The 6,254-nt window shown below is 37.6% G+C and overlaps 1 pseudogene; it reads right to left on the bottom strand.

Moving 5' to 3' along the window:
• Positions 1-1,939: 1,939 nt before the first annotated feature.
• LOC143635716 (abscisic acid receptor PYL4 pseudogene) lies at positions 1,940-2,581 on the bottom strand (annotated as a pseudogene).
• Positions 2,582-6,254: the final 3,673 nt, after the last annotated feature.

Below are 6,254 nucleotides of genomic sequence, written 5' to 3'. Positions count from 1 at the left end.
ACTCTAGAAACTCATTCTCAACCACATGTTTTTAATTAGTGTTTAAATCTTGTGGTCCACAATTAAAGTGAATAAAAAATGTAAATATAAATATAACTTTTTCTCTCTCCTGAAAACATATATAAAAATTAGTAAAAAAATGTTAAAAAATAGCAAAACATTTTTTTTTGATGTTTCGATGTTTTGTATTAAATGTTATAACATATATTAGATGTAACAAAAAAAACAATGTTACATAGGGTTTTCGCGGGTTTTCACAACTCAAATGGGTTTTCATTTTAACCTTACCCTATATATATGGTTAAAATAAAAATACATAATTTTGTAGGAAGAGTAGGAAAGACATAAAATTTAGAGTTAGAAAACTATGTGAGCCTATTTAGGGAATTATGTAGCCTAAATCCTAGATCTTAGGAAACTATTTGTTACTTTGTAAACTACTAATCTCAGATCCAAGGGCTTAGATCTATTCTTACTTTTCTTATAAAATATCTATTTTTACTATAACTCACCCTATATATATATATATATATATATATATATATATATATATATATATATATATATATATATTTGAGAGAGAGAGATAAGAGAGAGAGGGAGAGGGAGAGAGAGATCACTATTTAGACATAAGATAAGAAGATAAAAGTTATAAAAAAAAGGTTATGTTGTGTATAATTAATATTAACTATTTAAGATTAAGATTTTTGGGATGATTATCAAACCGACCATATTGTTAAATTAACAAAACATACATTGAATTTTTAAAAATTACAATTGAACCACAGCGCTTTGTAATTTGATATTTGTTGGCAAAGCAAAGCCTTTGAACACTTGGGTTGGGAGAGTTTGAAGATGTTTTGGGTTCCAGTTTAAAGCGCACTCTTGAGTCAAGAATTGTCCAAGTTACTAATGCACTTTTACCAAATCAATGGGTTAAGCAAACAACTCTCCCTGCAAAACAAACAATTATTTCACAAAATACTGAGATTGTAGCACTAGTGGAAAATCAAAAACAATTGATAGATTTAGTGTTAAATCTTCCCAAGAAAATTAATTCTAGCAAAAAAGAACAGCCCAGGACCAAAAGGGTTTGGGTTAATCATTCTAACTATTATTTACCTTTGTAAAGAGCTTTCACATGCTTTAAAAGTTTATAGTATATTGATAAAAAAAAATATAGCTTTGACGCAATAAATTACCTTGGGATAATCATTGGCGCGGCAGACTGTCATTGCGCATTGAGATGGACGCATGTCTTATGTAAATTCGACGAGCTAATTGGTAATTAAAAAAAAAGACAAGTATTTTGTTAAGTTTAAAAAGGTTATTTTGTTAATTATAATATTGATTAAGATGGTTAATTTGATGATTATCCGATTAAACTATTATCAACTACTTTTTTACATCATTTCAAAGAGTTTGTTCTCTTTGCCCATATCTTTGTTAAATTGTATGACGATAATCGCACAATGTGATTGGATTGGATTGGATTGGATTATTTAAAATCCCAACATTGCTTCTAAAATAACCATAAAGTTTATCCACTAACTAAAAGGCCCTAATTTTGCATTTAAAAAAAAAACCATAAATCAATTTCATAGACTCATAATAATCTAGTCGTTTTGATAAGTAAACAAGAGAGTAAAACTAATACAAACATTGCGATTAACAAGAACAACTACAGGACACACTTTCTCATAATATCTAAACCGATCAAACATATCATATTCTTCCACAGGACCAAATCTGTCAAAATAAAACCCACAAAAAAGTGACATATGGGTTCACAAAAACTTTGATGATGAAAATTAATTAATTTACACCACCAAAATAATATAAGAAGGTTTTAACTTTTGACTGATCATATGTGATAATCGTCTTCGATTCGAAAATGTCTTTATATATGTACTTGCAGTTCAAGATAATCTTGATTTTGATTTCCCGGTGATTAGTTTCGCCGGAGTTTGTTTGTTCCGGCGATCTGAGCCAACGACTGAAGGTTGCATTTAACAATTGTGTCCACAAAAACACAAGTTTCTTCCTTCGTATTCCCCGGCGGCACATCAACAACGTATGACTCGACAACCACCGTGCCGTTGCCGTCCGGCGTAGGGTGGAGAGTGGTCACAGACCGGTAGTTAGCAAGCCGGTGATCACCATCAACAACACTAAAGCTAATGATATGCTGTTCATCGTCTAATATCTCTAGCCGTTCGGTGGATCGTGCGGCGGGTAGGCCGGAGATGACGTGGACTTCCCTTAGGGTTCCTACGTCACCGTCGCCGACGATGACGTGGCAGCTTTTGACAAAATGTTTGTAGGCTTGTGGGTTGTCGAAGCGGCGGACGACGGACCAGACGGTGGAGATTGGGGCCGTGATGTGTTGGGTGACGGCGGAGCAGCACTGGTCGGGGCCCACCGGGTGGATGTGGTACCGGGCGACGGTGTCAGGCACCGGAGTGGTGGTGGTTGGTCGGAGCATGTTACTGCCGCATCCGACGGAGTTGCTGGAGGTTACGGTGGCTGTGTTGATTCTGTCTAGGAAGAAACATGGTGACTTTTGTGGGTTGGAAAGCATTTTTGAAGGATCTTGATCTTGTTGTTGGTTAATGTTGGAACATGAAGGTGTTGTTATAAATGGTGGGTGTGAAATAATAGCAAAGTAAAATATGGCTACTTGACGAGTTGGTTGAACCCTAAGATTAAGAGCCACAAAATAATGCTACTTTTGAATGTGAAATTACACTTTTGACCTTATCTTAATGGCCTATTGCATTAAACTATTCATCAACTTGCCCTAGATTTGTTCACATATTCTTGTACAACTTGGGTGGTTGCATTTGACCCTTTAAGTTTGTATATGTTGTCATCATGAGCTTAACACTTTTGAAACATCAAGAAGGATGGTGGTTAAATCATATTGTCAATATGTGGTTTTTCAAAGAGGGTTACGAGAAGTAAGAAGGGGATTCGTTCACTCTAGCCTTTATATCTTTTTATATATTGTTTTAAAGTTGATTTATTTAACTATATATATTGTTGTGTCTGAATAAATTGGTCTCCTAAGGATAATTCAGTAGAATCTTAATAATTCTATTAAGAGGCTACATTGGAATCATTCAGATGTACAACATGTTGGCTCATCTTAGGGGCTGTTTGGTAATCTTGTTGTCAACCATTAAAAGACTAGTCAATTAAAAGGTAGCATCCGAATTTTTCAGCATGATTCTGAAACTTACTTATTAAAATACCATATTAACCATGCATTAAGACACATCTTTTAAGTGAACCAAACATATTCTAAGTATCATTACATACTAAACGTAATTTGTAGCATGTGTGAATTTTGCATGGCATTAATCATTTATTTTTCTTTTACATGTATTAGGCTACAAAATATCCATTTGCAATCACCAAGTATCGGATTTCGTTGGTGTATACTAGCATGAGCATATCTATGATTAGAATTCTATTTGATGATGTTATAGAAAGTTCTACTTCTATACTTTACAATTATCTTCTAGGTCTATTACTCTATATAGGTACTTAATTAAGGGCTATATGTATTTGGACTTTGAAATTGTTGGTTACCATGTCATCACGTGTTTAGCAAGTCAAATATACATAAACACTCAATAGGATAGGATATTCAAAGATGACCCAAGTTGTTTCCTGGGTTAATTCTTAGGGTATCTAGAGCAACTGGAATCGGGTTTTGCGGGTACATCACTTTCAAACTCACAGGTACACATTTGGATGGATGATTTAGGTACACATTTGGATACTTCTCCAAGCACCGCTGATGCCCTATGCGTGAATTTCTTACGTAACACAAAAATGTTATATAAATATAACACAACATCAGAGGATTTGGTTTTTCTGGTTCAACTTCTCAAACACATTTATTTACGTCGTGTTTGAGTTGATCTGGCAATTTCACAGATGGTTAGTTTAATCGGTTTATCTTTTAAAAGAATTTAAGAAAAATGTGTTTTATGACATGTATTATGCTCATTTGGTGTTCAATCTTCAAATAAAAAAGATAAAGGATAAATAGGTCTCAAGTTTTACGACTCAAATACTTCAAAACAAAGAATTTTCGAAACACGCGTCCCATCGGAAATGAAAAGTGTTTCTATGTGTAGGGGTTAAAGTGAAAATGTTGGAAGCAAGTGGGTCATATTTAAATATAAGAAAAACGTAAGCTCACCAAGTTAACTTTATATAAATTAATTAAAATATGATCAACTTGAGCAAGTTGCATGACATTTTATAATACCAATGAGAAAATCATGTGGCACACAAAACGACTACTTCCAGACGAGTCGTGTTTGTTCCCGTATCACCCCTTAACTATTTATTTATTATATATTCTGATTAATATAATAATGCAAATCAAAACCAATAATTGTGCAATGCTTACCTGTAAAGTATTCCATTTTCATGTTAAGCGTACCCTTCATACTATTTTTATTGGATGTATGCCTCTGGATTTATTATATCAATTATTATTAGCTATTAACATTATTTATTTGTATATCTGTCTGAAGAAACACTAGGTGAACCCTGGACAGATTATAGATAATCTGGGGGTTAAGTAATGTTTCTCACGGATGAGGTCCAGCAGAGAAGGTTGTTCTTCAGGGGACCTGCAAAACAGACACCGTAAGCTCGTCACTGAGAAGGGGGGGGTTCCTCCTTGTGACCACCCTCCGGCGTGAGAATCAGACTAGATTGCTCTGAATATAAGTGTATATTAAGAGATTGCTAGATAAGATTGAGATATCAGATGATGTCCTTACCATTCCAAGGTGTTAGAGTATTTATAGCCGAAGGTAGGTTTCCAAGCAGGTACAGCCGGCTGAATAGTATTCCTGTTCAACCAACAGTGGACTACGCACAGGCCATGCTGGTTGGTGGATAGGTTACGGCCAACAGTAATAAGGTCGGCTGTATACTGTTCCTTTACTGCTGGCTACGCACTGTTCCACCAATTGTAGGCTGCGCACGTCCCATCGTAAGGGTTGGTGAGTAGGCAGCGGCTAATAGTGACAAACAGTACTAGAGGGTGCTCCTCCTCGTATTGTTGTCGGTGAGCTGTCACCCTGTGATTAGTTCATGGGCTGCTCTGGTCAAACTGTCTGTTCCGCCCATACCTTAGTAGGTATAGTACGAAAGACCTTCCAGAAGCATACGGACTGGCTCATTTAGGCGGGAGTGTTCCCGCCTTGCTCATTCCTTCATGTGACTACTGAAGTAACGAATGCCTTGTGCGTGTAGCCTTGCTGTTAATGCGGGTAGCCTTCCCTGATGGCTTGTATCCGCAGCTGCGGGAACAGGCGGGGTACTTCACCATTGGGAGGCTTTCCCTGCGGGTACAGCTGGCGTACTGCACGTAAGGTTCTTTGAGCATGGTGGGTCCTGCTGGAGCAGTTGGTCAGTGCGCAGACGTCCCTGTTCAAGGTGAGTCTTGCGGGTCCAACTGGGCTCTGCTGGGACCTACCTCTTCAAGTCCCCCCAGTCCAATGTTCTTCTCATGAATTATTAATAAGTGAGGTGAACTTTTGGACTTAGCAAGGGGTTTTGAAAAGGGTTTAGTTTTTCGGTTTTCCGTGGTGATTCATCCCGCGGTTTTCCTGATGTCACGCAGAAATTCCCGACTTTTCTGCTTGATCTTTGGGTGTGAAGCGGGTAGGTTTGTAACCTCCTCGCACGTCAGGAGCGTTGAGTCCCACTTGTGTGGATTCTCCATGTGGTCTTGGTGGTTTTCGACATAGTGATCAATTATGCTAAAACCACCAATTCCATCTTGGAGTTTCAAACAATATAGTTCTCGACGTTCCCGTCGTGCGGGAATGTTATTCACGTTTCCGCAAGCATGGCCCAGAAGATCCTTCTTGGTTTGAATTCCCTGCAGAGTGCTAAGTACGTGAAGGGTTTTGCCTTGACACTGTACCCGCACTCGTCTTACGGTTACTTTACTTCCAAGGTATTCCTGGCGTCAATTCCCTGCGGGTGCTAAGTATGTGAAGGGTTTTGCCTTGACACTGTACCCGCATCCGTCTGACGGTTACTTGGTTGCCAAGTTATTCTTGGCTTCAATTCCCTGCGGGTGCTAGGTATGTGAAGGGTTTTGCCTTAACACTGTACCCGCATCCGTCTTATGGTTACTTGATTGCCAAGGTAAGGGGTATTTTCCCGCTCACTTTTGAATCTTTTCGAATTTTGAATTTTGAAATTCGAAGAGTTGG

This window comes from Bidens hawaiensis, unplaced genomic scaffold (genome assembly GCF_021521415.1).
Source record: "Bidens hawaiensis isolate Kalapana, Puna unplaced genomic scaffold, B.hawaiensis_p1.1 tig00007678_1, whole genome shotgun sequence".
NCBI lineage: Eukaryota > Viridiplantae > Streptophyta > Magnoliopsida > Asterales > Asteraceae > Bidens > Bidens hawaiensis.
The sequence above is the reverse complement of the archived record's forward strand: the minus strand, read 5'-3'. Positions and strand labels throughout refer to the sequence as shown.